Source organism: Coffea arabica, chromosome 8e (assembly GCF_036785885.1).
Source record: "Coffea arabica cultivar ET-39 chromosome 8e, Coffea Arabica ET-39 HiFi, whole genome shotgun sequence".
NCBI classification, from domain to species: Eukaryota; Viridiplantae; Streptophyta; class Magnoliopsida; order Gentianales; family Rubiaceae; genus Coffea; species Coffea arabica.
Genome location: NC_092324.1, coordinates 8,975,523 through 8,990,831, shown reverse-complemented (window position 1 = coordinate 8,990,831; position 15,309 = coordinate 8,975,523). Strand labels below are relative to the sequence as shown.

Here is a 15,309-nt window from a genome sequence, read left to right as displayed (position 1 = left end):
TAGTATTATGTTTAACTATCCACATGCATTTCATGTTATTTCTCATATTTTTCCTCATATAGCAATTACTCTTCATGTGACCTATTTGACAACAAAAACTACACATAGTCAAAGAGTTACTTGTATAGACAGGTTTAACAAACCTTACTTGTCTTCTTTTATAAATGATAAACTCATTTGAACTGGAATTTAACTTCTTCTCATGAATGCCACGATAAGATTTTGGTTCATTCGTTTGAAAACAGTTTTGTTTCTTGTGTTGGAGCAACTAATTAAGATTATTCATTTTTCTTTTCAAATCCCCTTGTTCCTTTTTTAGCATCTCACAAAATTTTATTTTTCTATCAAACTCAATATGTAAATCAGTCTCAACTCTTTTCAAGTTGTCATTTTCATCTTTCAGATTTTTGTTTTGTCGAAAAAGGTTTGCATTGTTTTGAATAAGAAAATTGAGTTCTAGTTCCTTATTTCTAGTATAGAATTCTTTCAAACTATCATGCAGTCTCTCAATGAAGGAAGTAACATCATCATCAGATTCATCATCACTATTAAGTTGAGAATTGCAAATAGTTACCTCATCATCATCAATGGCCATGAAAGCCATTTGAGTAGATTCTTCTTTCTCTTCAACGTCACCATCTGAGTTGCAATCATTTCAAGTGATTTGGAAGTTGTTAAATTTTCACACTTGTCAGCTTGCGTTTTATTGGCCTCTTGCTTTCCTTTGTTTTTGCATTGTTGAACTAATTTGGAAATGTATTGTTAGGTCCTCCTTTTCTGAATCTCCTTTTGTTGAGGATTCTCTTGAAGTTCTTGTGATGAGAGTAAGATCATTATCATCAACTTCCGCATCTTCTCCATCCAAGGAAGCTGAGTCATCTTAATCTTGAGATACTTTTAGAGTAATGCTCCTTCTCACCTTTGCATCATCTTCCTCTTGTACCTTAGTCTTAAGTTTCAGCTCATAAGAGGTTAAAGAATTACTAAGAGATTCAATAGGCATAGAGTTCAAGTCTTTAGTCTCTTCAATGGCAGTACCTTACTCTCCCAATCTGTGGACAAGGCATTCAAGATTTTTCTGTTTTTCTCGCCTAAGAAGTATTCCTTTTCTAAAACTTCTAAGTCCTTAATGAGAGTATTGAATTTATAATATATTTTGTCAATATTTTCATGAGATTCCATTTTAAATGATTCATATTTGGTGACTAAGATAGATTTCTTTTGTTCTCTTACATTCTCACTCCCTTCATGAATTTCTCTCAGTTTGTCCCAAATCTCTTTAGCAGACCTACAACATTTAACCCTAATAGATTCATTTGAATCTAAAACACTATACAAAACATTCATAGTCTTGGCATTCAAAGTGAGATGGGTACTATCATCACCAGTCAACTCATTTCTGGTTTTTGATCTTGATTTATAAGTGACTTCATCTATTATAGAGACATCATATGGATCTTCATTAACAATAAACCACAGTTCAATATCAATAGATTGCAAGAATATAATCATTCTTTCCTTCCAACTCACATAATTGGATCCATTAAACATTGGAGGTCTAGTGACAGATTTTCCTTCAAAAAACACGGCTTGTCATTTTTACTCCAAAGTCACTTGAACTTAATCTCTAGAAAACCAACCTCTGATACCAATTGTTAGGATCGAATACAACGTAAGAGGGGGGTGAATTAGGTTAATTAAAAATTAATCAGGTTATAAGACACTTTTTGGCTCAATATAAAATTTACCCTTTTTTCTAGATGACTACTCAATGGAACAGTTAATAAAAAGTAAGATTGCTTGTGAATAGAAGAGATGAGCAATTTATGTTTGCAAGATAGTAAGTAAAAGGGATTGAATAGTAAACCAAATTCCAAACTCCTCTTGAGCTTGAATATTACTTTATAGAGTAAGTTTCTTCAAGTTGATCAAATACAACCAATCTTTGTGTACAAAAGAAGGATCACTTCCTCCTTACCCCAAGTTACACTTGGTCAAGTTAAGAAATTTTACAATCACTCGAGTAACCTTCACAAAACTATACTATTGAAGCATTTTTCTCACACAAGAAAAGCTTATACGAAATTTACACAACTAAGAGTACAAATCTTTCTTACAGAGTATTTTCTCACTAAAATCACTCTTGATCTTTTGTAGTCTCAATGTGTAAAAGTTATCTAAAAGTAGTTGACCATGCACTATATATATATATGAGACCAAAAAATTCCTCCATTAATGCTTCCAATGGATAAAAGGTACCTGAAGAGTCAACTAACCGTTGGAAGTGTCGGACGTCCAGTACTCCTGTTTCTTGTGGCCGACAGCAGGCAGTGAATTTGAGAAAATTTCTTTAATTCTTTCGGACGTCCGAGGTCTCTGATGCTTGCATCCGAAAGCAGATGATAAATATGAGAAATCTTCTTCAGTTCTATCGGATGTCCGGTACTTCCAATGTTTTGCGTCCAAAGTGCCGCATTGTTTATCGGACGTTCGGTGCTCTAATGTTTTGCGTTCGATCAAAGTCAGTGAGTTAGAGGGAATGTCTTAATTCCTTCGGACGTCCGGTAGTGGAGTTCTTCATGCGTTTGAAGTTGCGCAACGATTATCGGACGTCCGGTCCTGTCTTCACGAGCGTCCGACAGCTTTCAGCAACCTTTCTCTCTTTCAATTGTACTTGATCTTTGAATCTGATTTACTTTATGGCTGAAAGAGTTTCTTAAAGAGATATTAGTATCATCCATTTGTTTTGTAAACATCAAAAGTTAGGGATAAAGATAAACATTGTAGTATTTCTTATGATATATAAGCAGTATACCAAAATCAAAACTTTCAAATGTTATTATATATAAAATCTATTTTTAATGAACTTCCTTTAGTACCATAAGTTGTGCCTTATAACATTTTTCATTAACAACGTAGCACATTTGTATGGATATAATATACATAGTGTACTATTAACACATAAATTTTGGTAATTAGGCCCCTAATCAGGAATTAGGAATCAAATTTCAATAGCTATATTCAAACTATGGGAAAACTTCACTTTTTGTCCCCAAACTTTGCATTAGGGACATATGCTATCCCCAAACTTTTAGGTGCAACATATTTAATACATGAATTATGAATTTCTAGACACATTTAATCCAGAAACGGCAAATCGATCAATTTTAACATAAAAAGGTCACGTGACCAACACGTGGTCGTGCTTGTTAATACAGTTCTTTATTAATGGAAATGAAGACAATTTATCCAAATTAGCTTGTTCATACGGTTCTTTGTATTTACAGTGCTTTTGGTGACAATTGAACTACCTTTTTCTATATAAAGCAAAAGTAAATTGACAAACTAAGGCATTTTCATTACAAAATTTTGCATAATATATAATGTAATATGTCGCGTCCCATTTTTCGCGATGGAAAAACAGTATTTACAAAAAATGTGATTTATTTAAAAATAAGTGAAAAAGGATCTAGAATGAGACTTTAAAGAATGCGACAATTTGGATCTAAAATTCAATCTAAAAGGGTTTTTAAGAAAAAAGAGAAGTCGTCACTTGATATTGAGTATGGGTGTACCAAATCACCCAAAAGTGTTTTTCAAAAATAAAATAAAATCCTTTTCGACAACTCCAGATCTTTAAAAACAAGAGAAAATTGGTTCGGGAGTCATGGTTGAAGAAAGGGAAGACAAAGATTCGATTAACTCAAATCTAAGGCACTCTTTCAACCTAGTTTAAGCTAATTGCGAGGTTTAGTCAAAATTTTCCTAATCTAACGCTTAATTTTATCACATTTGGATGTTTCTTACATGGATGCAAATCTAAATTTAAAAAATATCTAAAAGGACAAAATATACATTCAAGGGTTTAATTGATACCAATCGCATTGATTGCGAAGGCCAAAATAATTCCTTGAAGGGGTCACGAGCATGCATGAATGAAACTAAAAGAAAAGAAAAGAAAATTAAATTATATATCTAGATATAAATGGTCAAAGAATAGGAATACAACATAATGGGTACGGGAGATAAAAACTCGTGACATAACTTTCTTATATAAGGATTAATGGGTATTTAAACTAAAACGTTATAATCACCCATTTCCATGTTCAAAAAATAATTCTCCTAATATGAACAAGCAAATGAACTAACTTATTCTATAATTTCTTAAATGAGATGCAATTCTAAATGATATGATTAACACATATAGAGGATAGGGGATAATATAATAGGGAATATCATGCAAACGAGAAAAGATCCTAAAAATGAAAAATATGCATGGAAATGTAATGAATATCACACAAAAATGAATTTAACGCGTGAACAATCTAAGGGTCTAGCGTTTGACTAGCCCATTTGTAAAAGTCTTTACTAGCATTGGACTAGCAAGTAAATAAAGGGAGAAACCACAACTAGTGTTGGACTGGTGTGGTGACGTCATGCATTAATAATACATAGGAAAACAAATAGGCATAAATCAAAACAAATAAACATATAAGAGCACGTAACACATAACACATAAACATAATATCTAGATGTAAAAATTCTAAGAAAAGTGGATAAGGCACATAACACATAAACCATATAAACACACAACTCACCTATTACATCGGGGAGCCTAACTACAATCTAAATGGGGAAAGTATAATAAAAATAATCTAATTATCCTATCTATTACATTTTTGAGATATTTAAATGCCTCTCAAATCATTATAAAAATTAATTAAACATATATAAGAAAATTCAAATGAATATTTAAATCAAATAAACAAAGCATATAAAAATATATAAACACATAGAAACACGTAGGAGGACATAAGAGCACGTAATTGACATTGAAATAATAATAATAGAGATACCTCCCTTTTGAAGTGGTGACCTAATGGAGTTACATGGCCCTATTTATACTCAAAATGAACAAAAGAATCATGACACCAATTTAATTGAAAAATAATAATAATGATAAAAAATTCATCTTAACATGTCAAATGCATAGAAATTTAAGAACATCTAAAAATTACAAGTTAAATATATTCAAAAGTAACATAATTAGCTATTAAAGAAAAGAAACAATCATAATAAAGAAAGTCAAAACTCATTAGGGATTGAATTGCAAAAATTGGAAAAACTTTTGGGGATAAAAATTGTATTTTTTCCAAAGTTCAGGGGTCAAAATTAAATGAAAGATAAAATTTAGGGACCAAAGTGAAATTAATTTAAGGACCTAATTGAAAGAAATTTAAAATATGCCATAGTGAAAATACTTGAAAGTACAGGGACTGATATGAAAAAATGTTTTCTTATTCCTTAACAAATCAGGCCACTGGACCATTTTTCTCATTTCTTTGGGCCAGGATTCCCAAGCCCACCGGAAAGCCTCGAGAACAAGAGACGGGTTAGCCCATCGTTTTTTGTCAAACAAACCCAACCGAAATGCATGGGTTTCAACTCCCAAACCCATGCGTAAAACCCTAAAAAAAAGTAACCAAAACCCAAGTAAAAAACCCAACTAAAAATCCACCAGAAAAAATTATTAGCCCAACTGTTCTTTTTCTTTCTTTTCTTTTCTTCCTTCTTCCTCCACTTCCCAGCCGTTTCTTTCTCTTCTTCTTCGGCCAGCCGTCGGGGCGCCACCGCCGGACTGCCGCCGGCGAATTTTCTGGTCACCAAAAATTGTCAAAATACACCCCCACTCCATTTTTCGCGTAGATTCCATTTCCAAAGTTAGTTTTTACAAAAAAAAAATGAAAGAAAAGTTGTCAAATGGCCAAAAAACAGTCACGATTTTGCTTCCCAAAAATCACTAAAATCTCACCCAAAAATTGTAAATTTTATACCAAAACACTACTTGTGATTACTACAATGCAACTATGTTCTTAGTTTAACAAGAAAAACAACAACAAATCATGAATCAAAAACAAAACAGCCCAAAATAAAAAATATATATTTACATGCCTCTAATGCTCAAAAATTTAAAATACTTAAATAATTCTACATTTTTCAAACCACATGCTAACTACAACTGTCTATTTCACCAGAAATAAGCACAAAATATTCACTAGTTTAATTCATTTTTTATTATGGCATTTTATCAAACATTTAGCATGCGTACAGAAAAACTACTTCTCTTTCTTCAATCTTGCTCAAGCCATTTCCAAAATTTTGAACAACACAACAACAACAACAAAAGACAGAAAAAGCCAGAAAACTAAACGTTACAATATAGCTTTAACATGGTTAATAAAACTGGAAAAATACCTCAACTCAAGCAAGAGCTTCTTCGGTCAAAATTTTGGAGGAAATCCAGCACCTCACACCCCAATTGCTTGTTGTCTTCATTTCCTTCCTTCACCTTTCTTTGCTCCGAGGACAGGTGCATGTGACATTGAGAGAGCCAGAGATGGAGCCGAGAGAAGATTGAGGGAGATGAGGAGAAAATCTGCTAGTTTTTCTTTTGAAGAAAGAGAGAGGACCGAGAGCTCTCTTTTGGAGTAAAAAAAAGTGGAGATTTTGTGTTTGGTTCTTATTCTTGTCTTTTGAGGGAGAGAGCCGAGAGCCTCTTTAGCCAAAGTCGAGTTTTTTTTCTTGTCCCCTTGGAAGCAAAAGAAAAGGCCGAGAGATGTATTAGGAGAAAGAGTGTTAGGTTGGTCAAAAATCATGATTTACCAAATGACAAGAAAGGTGAAGAAAATTGAGTGTAGAAATGGGTTAAGTGTGCATTTGGTGAAAGAGAAATAATTAGGGAAAGATTTTATCTTCTCTTTTTCTTCTCTTTTTTTTTTCAAAACAAACCTGCAAAAATGAGAAAATACACATTAAAATGCAAGAAAATAAACAACTCATTAAATAGAAAAAATTCAAGAAAACATTAAAATTTGACAAAATTTTGGTGTCTACATAATAGTCGGGTTGATTATTGACCAAATAGAGGAAAGTCATAAACAGTTGGCAATTTTTTGTTTCTTTATCTTATACAGAAACTACTAGATGTTTATAATTTTTCTTTTATCTTGCCCAAAAATTACCACTTATTTATATCTTCCTTTTTATGTTCTACAAAAAAAGGAAAAAATACCAGCTATGCATGGGATTCTTTATGGGTTTCTTTTATTTCCCATAACTACTTGCAATTTATGGCTTTCCTCCATGTATGAGTAAAAAAAATTTTGTAATATTTTTTAACATGCTTATGAAAGAGAATTTTTGTAATATTTTTTAACATAAATTTATCATAGGAAAAAAAATTTTGTAATATTTTTCTACTGAAGCCAACATAAGCTAGTAGTTTCTTTTTTGCGGATTTTTCCTTAACGAGCATGTGCTAGTCACGTGACCCTTTTCCATCTAAATTGATAAATTTGCCATTTGTAGACTAAATGTCTCTTGAAATTGATAATTTATGTATTAAATGTGCTGCACCACAAAGTTTGGGGATGAAATGTGTTTTTAACCCAAAGTTTGGGACAACGTGGAATTTTCGCCCTAAACTGTTTTATTGAACTTTATCAATTGGATAAATATTGACTTACTAATGTCAAATATTCAATCTAAATTAGATCGGCTGATTTTTCAGTCATTTCCAAAATTTGATCAGCCCTAGTATTTGCAATAGAGTGTTAAACATGAACACTCACAAGTAAGTTGAAAATTACGCCAGCTGCAGAACTGTACACAGGGGTTATGGTAATTAGTTCTTTAGTAGCCAACCTCTTCAACAAGGATCTAGTAATGTCCATCAAACTTCTGACTAAATGAGAAGGACACGCACAGAGCCAAAAAAGAGCTTATTTAGATGGATTTAAATTAAAATATAAGATTGCAACATACTCATGAATTGTAAAACTATTTCAAGCAACCATCAAGCCCAAGACAAATGACATGTATCATTTCTTGCATGAAAGACCATGGATACAAGGATAAATAGCAAACAAATAGAAGACAAAATTTATTGGTACAAACTCAATTAACTCTACTAGAGATCCATAATTCAGCACAATCAATATTTACTTGATGCAGTAGTGAAAGTAATTACATGAATTAATCCAAACAAGCAAACCAAAAATGATTCATGATCAACCCTCAAAGAAAAATAGGTTTCAGATTAGAACACACAAGATCATTCAACAAGAATCTCACACTTTAGTAGACTCAAGAATAGGAGCTAATCAAAATACAACTGTGTTAAAGTTTCATAAAATATGTCAAAAGCTATAAAATAAAATCCTAAATATGCGTATTTATAAGCTATAGGTGTTCTAAACTGAAAGGGCAAGAAAAAGGCAACTAAAATTAGAAACTAAAGCAAACTTCATCTAATCATTGACTCAGGATTTTCGGATGGATCCGTTTTAGCAGGTCGTGAATCCACCTTGCAGAAGGCAGATCCATGTCAGTAGCTTCTACCTTTAATCCACCCTATCAATTCAGCACCGGTTTCTAAGCTGGATTGTGCACAAATTGTGATTTTGATGAGGAACACATTGTACATCAATTCCCTCCTCCTTGTAAGAGTTTGACCTTGAGTTCCAGGAGGAACCTACAACACTTGAACAAAGTCATGCTCCAATAATTCTTCCTTGAAGTTTATAGGGTCTGAATATGGACACAAACTTGATCATAAGTAGATTGACAGCTTCATTGGTACGAAATCAAGCACAAATTCAAAAGCAAGAACCACATCATCCACCATTGTTAACGCAAACTTGGACCCTATTTCTTGTTCGTTAGTTCAGGCTTCACCTCAACAATCATCGCTCAAAAATTCATCTAACTTTGATCCCACAATCAACACCAAAAAGTCACAACATTGTTTTTATGAGTGAATAAAGAGGTTTACAAGAGTGAACCTCAACCTTCTCAAGTGGCAGTAATTTATCTTCAACTATATCAGAAGGAATAGCAGCATTCATGTGAGGACTCGTAAAATTCCTTATATTTTTCTTAAAATTCTCTTTAATTTGGAATTTCTTACTTTACAATAACTTTAATACCCATTCACTTCCCCAATAGCTACAAATAATCATAAAAACAAGGGGTTTCCTTTTACTTTCATCGTTACGATAAACTAGGGTTTTACGTCTTTGTGTAGTGTGGGTAATCGGTATGGAGTGTGTATTCAATTTAGTGATGAAAAGGGTGATTAAGAGTGAATTTTAGATGATATTAAATGGGTGATTAGAAATAAGAATAAGAAGTTAGTGTATTATAAATGAAAATCCTAGTACGTGCGAGTTAAGGAAAAACGATGTGAACCGACGGGTACCGTTCACTATCGATTGAACACACCATTTGACCACCATTTTATCAGGTTAATCTCATTGTTATTAGAGCCTAAATATCAGCTCTAAATCTGATCAAGGTAGCTGAAAATGTTGACTTCAAAAAAATAAGAGAAAAGAAAAAAATTTAGATGTAAATTGGTGATGACAAGTGGAAGCAATCCATGCATCTTTGACCCAAATTAGGACTAAGCCTTATAACCTTTCTTGGCCTTCATTCCTCTTCATTTTCAGCTATGGTGGCCGATATATTGAGGGAGAAAAACAAGAGGAGAGAACTTCATTTCATCTTGGGATTTTAGCTTAGTTTTAGTGAAAATCAAGAAACTAAACCGATTAATCCTTTCTTTGAGCACTTGGGAAGTTTGGTGTGCTAAAACTTTACAAGGAGAGGTGGTGGATATCTCTTACAAGCATCTTAGTGAGGTATATTGATTGTCCATCATCTTTATTTCCCTTAATCTTGCTTAAGTTGCTACACAACTCATATTCTTGGTTAATTGATAGCTATGCAACTAGTTTTGATGATTATGGAGAATTTGTGAGTTAGGGTTTTGAATTGGTCAGCTATATTTCTTCTTGTTTAGATAGAATATGATGTGAATAAGCCTAGATAAGGAGGTGAAGTAGTGGTTCAAGCTAGAATAAGAAGAGTATCACTTGAATGTATCAAATTCCAGAATTTAGGATTGAAGTTACCATGTTCTGTCCAGTTTCATTCGGCTATGATGGAGGCCGAATCTGTGACGCCCCGAAAAAAAAATGAGTTTGAGAACCCGGAAATTTTCTAATTTTCTAGGGTTTATTTTTTTAAACGCCCGCCTTTTCTACATTTTCTTGATTGAAAAATTCCCCAGATAAAGTTTATGAGCAAAAATAGTTTTAAAATGATTTTTCTAGTATCGGTTAGTTTTTGAGTAATTAAAAGCGTATTTTGGACGTGGGACCCGCAAGTGCGGTAAATGCATTATATTTTTGACAACTTGTTGGAATTTTGTATTAAGTGATATTATTTTACAATGTGTTAAGATATTTGTATTGGAGAGACAAAAAAGATAAGTTTTAAACCAAAAGGTGACAAGTGTCACCATTGTATTGGAAATAGCTTATGACTTACTATTCATTTTCTTGACTTTTTGACCAATTGCTTAAATATCTCAAAAATCACACAAAATTCATTCTTGTCTTCAACCTCTTGGCCGATTCTCTCTCTAGCAAAGAAGGAAGAAAAACCTCTTCAAAGTTTGGCAATTATCTAGCTCAAATCCTCCAAAACACTTGCTTGATCTAGTTTCTACTCCATAAAATCCCTCCATTTGGTGCTAGTGAGTGATTTGGTGAAGTTTTTTGGAAAAGCTAAGGTGTTCTACAACTCTCCCTCTCTTGTTTATTAGGTGAGTGGTCTATGAACCTTCCCCTACACTTAATGAAGCTTGAGTTGTGCTTAGTGGAAGCTAAAGTGTTGAATTTTGTGACTTAATTCTTGTTTTTGGATGAAATGGTGAAGTTTACAATTTATTGGTGATTTTTCTGGTTTCATATGATCATGTTGTTGTGGCCTTGTATGATGATTGGCAATGGCCTAGAATGACTCTAGTAAGTGTGTATGATTGGCAATTGCAATCAATTTCTGTTTTGGAAGAAATTCTGGAAAATTAGGGTTCTTGGTTCTTCATTCTGTCCGAAATTTTAGGTCCTAGATAGAGGCCGAATTGGCCTTAGATTAAAACATGAAAGTTGTAGGTATTGATGTTTTAAAGGTGTCTGTAAAATTTCAGGTCAATTGGAGTAGTGTAGAATGAGATAATCCGAAATTACTATTGCTGTTCTGGGTTCATCAGGATGTTAGAACTGCGTCTGAAATGGGTTGTTTTGACTGGAATTGTTTTGGAGTTGGGTGTTGAGGTCTTCTGATGAAATTTAGCTGGATGTCTTAGCTACCGTATGCCTTTGGAATCAATGAATTTGGACCTGTATAGACTGAGTTGGACTAATTACAGTATAGTGTGATTTGTAAACCTGTAATTACGGTTCTGGTTTGTTATTTGGCCTATTGGACTTAGTTGTGCTGGGATTTGGACTGAGTGACCTTCTACATTGTTGTAGCCCTGGTTCTTAGCTTCAAAATGGTGGGTCTTACACCCTAATCCGATAATCGTAGTGCAATTTGTGTCATTACCGCAAAATGACGTCAAAACTATTTTTCTGGTTTTGAGCTTAACTTTCATTTCCGGACTTTTCCCTAGCTGGACTTGTACTAGTACTACTTGGAGCTTGCTGAATGGCTATTGGATGAACTTGTTGTTGTGTGTGTACCTTTGGGACTGATTTGAGGAAGTAATGAAGCCATGATGGCTGGAAAAGTTAACAAATTCAGGGGAAGTGCTGTCCGAACTTTAAAGGAACTCGTTTGCATTGAGTTTGTGATTTAAGACTTGGATTTGAGCAAGGCAATGATATTTGATGGATGATTTCTGAGCCATGGAGGTGAGTGACCTCAAACTGTTTCCAAATTTACTTTTGAACCGCTTTCCTGCATTATCTACTTTTGAACTGTTTTCAAAGTTACTTTTGGAACTGTTTTCTTACATATCATGCGTGCTTGCATATCAGTGTCTTGTTATTATTGATTTTGCTTTCCATGATTGTTAAAACGAGTTTTCTAGGCGAGTGTGTACTTTATCGCACTCGACCTAAATAAATATGAAATTTTCAATGAGTAATGATTAAATGCTACTTGCGCATGAATGTAAGCCTTTTGGGCTGAACTGGCCATTGCCCCTTGTTACCGGTCGTCTCGAGCCAGAAGCGGACTCGGTCGGGCGACTAGGAACTTGGGTGAACGTTTCGGTATACTCGAGTATTACCTTGTAGGTTGGTGGAGCCTAGCCAAAAGCCAGGGACGGGGTGAATGAATGCACGAATGAAACTAAAAATGCAATGAAATGACAGGAGAACGAACGTATCCTTTTCATGAATGTTACTATCGCTTTCCATTGTAAATGTTTCTTGAATTATTGATACTTCATATTTAATGTTTTGTAAACGTTGTAATTGTTTCTGGACTTATCATTTGATTTACGACATTATTGAAATGAACGATTGTGAAACTGATTTGATAACTGATTTTACTGGTTACTCGCTGAGCTTCTAGCTCACCCCAAAATGTTTTATTCCCCTCCACAGGGCTCAAGGCGAAGGAAGGGCTTGTAGTGTTTACTCCTGGATTATTTCATATATGGATTGAATTTGGATTTCCTTTTGTGTAATCATTCATATTGGGATTGTATTGAACGTTTAGAATTGATTGGATGTGTAATAGTCAAGTTTTGGACTTCCTCCTGTATAATCATTGTGACCAAGGATCAGAGTGGCGCAGTGGAAGCGTGGACGCTTCGCTTTTGATATGTAAAGATTGGGAACCTTTGATGTATATTTGATATATATATCTTGAAATTCAATTAAGGATTGTAGTGAACGACTGAGTCCCGGCGAGAGTTGGGCAGACGGCCCGTTGACCCCTCTGGTTCGCCTCAGGGGGAGGTGGGGCCGTCACAGAATCAGCATTAGGTTAAAACATGAAAGTTGTAGGAAATGATGTTTAATAGTGGCTTGCAAAATTTCAGCTCAATCCTAGTACTGTATCATGTGAAAAGTCAAAATTACCCTTGCTGCCATAGGTATAGGTTTGTGGACAGTTTGGACATTTCTTCATTTTGGCTGCATTTTTCACCTTGATCCATATCAAATTAGCCTTTGGCCAAAACACAAAACTTTTAGCCCTATGTTTCAAATTTCCAACGCATCTAAAAACACCTCAAACAGAATTGTGTAGCCTGAGTTATTGTCATTTGAATTCAGTACTGACAACCGTACTGACAAGGACCTTTTGCTTCTGTAATCTGTACTTTTGACCTAGATCAATTGTGAACTGGATTGAGTGGTCTTCATCAAAGTTGTATCCCTTTGTCTTAGCTTCGAAACGGTATAAATTGTACCCCAATCTGAAAAACGTAGTTTCGGTTGTGACCGATACGCTAAGAGACGTCGAATATGTCATTTGGTTCTTTGCCTTAAACCTCATTTCCGGTCATTTTTCTAGCTTGGTTTTGTAATTGTATGACTTTGAGCCTATTGAATGGCTATTGTAATGAGATTATCTGTGTGTGATTTTGGGACTGATTGAGGAAAAGAATGAAGTCATAAATGACTGAAAAATAGGTAAATACAAAGGGCGTGCCGCCCAAATTTGCCCTCGAGAGCTAGGTAGATATACTCGCGACTTGCGTAAGGATTTGAGAACGAATACCACTTGGACCATTTAGGATATTTGCATCTTCTTTTATCAAGGTATATAAGTTAGAATTCGACCAAAACTTGTACCCTTGGAAAAATAAAAATAACGACTAATAGAAGTATGTTTTCCTTGTTCTTTTGACTCAAATGGTATTTCCAAGTATAATTGCTACCAAGTTTCACAGTTTGAATAGCGAGCAAGGGTTTTATGAATATTCTCCAAATGAATTTCAATTACTTGATTCTTGTTAAACGAAACGTTTAAGTTTCGAATCTTAGTCGATTTTCAAAGCTCTTAAACGATATTTTCTCGCAGATTTGGACTCCAAACCCGGAGTAGTACCCAAACGTGACCCGTAGAGGCACTACATATTTAGTGAGTGCTTCCAAATACCGGATTGCACTTGATACTTGTGTTTAATACTTGAGCAATGTGATTACCTGATATATGAGTAGATTGATAGGGCAAGCTTGTACTTTATCGCACTTGCCCTAATGTGATTTGTTCTTGGTTATTGATTTCAGTTGAATTGATATACATGCACATGAATTATATCTTGTTTGGAATTCCAAAAACCCTGTGGCTAGTTAGTCGAGTCGAGCCGGCAAAGGCCTGGTCGATTAGATAACGAACCCTGGGTAGTTAGTGATGTCGAGTGAAGTGTTATCTCCTCGACTAATCGGTATACTCGAGTATTACCGCTAGTGTTTATTGTGGAGTTCGGGCCCGATAAGAGATTTGGTTGGTGGACGGAGATTGGAGTTAAGTGGTGTTCTACTGGACTAGTTACCTTACTTGAAAGTTGACGGAGTGTCAACTACCAATCGATCAAGCTATGGTGGAGCAGATATATGAGCCACTGTATCCTTATATGTGAAATGCGGATTATTTATTGTTTGGCTATATGAAATATTATTACTCAGTTCTTGACTTGTTTTGCTCGCTATTTCACTATTATGCTACTTCTATGTTATTTGATGGTCAATTTGATATTTGGAACATCACTGAGTTTTAGCTCACTCCATTAGTTTTGTTTTCTTTACAGGGAGTATGAGTGAGGCGTGAGACGTGTACAGACTAGTGTAGTCTAGATGTTTTGAATTTTGATTTGTTCTCACGCTATCACTCGACTAGGGTGATTTGTACTTGAATTGTAACCACTATGAAGTATTTTGGTGTATAAAGATTTGTACCTTGGTTTGTGCATCGATGTACATTATAAGTTTGAATTGTCATGTTATTTACTTTTATGGATGTAAGTTAATTTCTCGAGATACGAGTGAGTGAGTCCTGGCGAGAGTTGGGCAGGCGACTCACTAAACCCTAGAGTACGCCCAAGGGGGAGGTGAGGTCGTCACAATTCACCTTCACATCACCTAACGAGTCACCTACATTCAAATCACATACTACAGGCAAAATAGTTGATAAGTTATTGTCGACTATATGGATTACTTTGGACTGTGACCCTAACTTCATTGGCACTAAAACAAATTTCTTACCATCCTTGACGAAGCAATAGATATTTTTCCTTCCACTAAAGGTCACATCCCAATCATATTGCCACTGTGAGAACCCGTAATTTTCTTAATTGCTAGGTTTCATTTTCTCTTAATTGCACGTTTTTTTCCACATTTTCTTTATTCGAAAATTTTAAAAACAATTTTTATGAGTAAATATAGTTTTTAGATGATTTTTCTAGTATCGGTTAGTTTTTGAGAAATTAAGAGCGTATACCGA

At 34.4% G+C, this 15,309-nt stretch overlaps 1 long non-coding RNA gene across 1 annotated transcript; it reads right to left on the bottom strand.

Moving 5' to 3' along the window:
- Nucleotides 1-1,862: 1,862 nt before the first annotated feature.
- On the bottom strand, nt 1,863-6,643 carry LOC113703621 (uncharacterized). Its single transcript, XR_003451500.2, has 2 exons — nt 6,256-6,643; nt 1,863-2,703 (listed from the first exon to the last, which is right to left on the bottom strand). It is a non-coding gene; the product is annotated as an uncharacterized lncRNA (long non-coding RNA).
- Nucleotides 6,644-15,309: the final 8,666 nt, after the last annotated feature.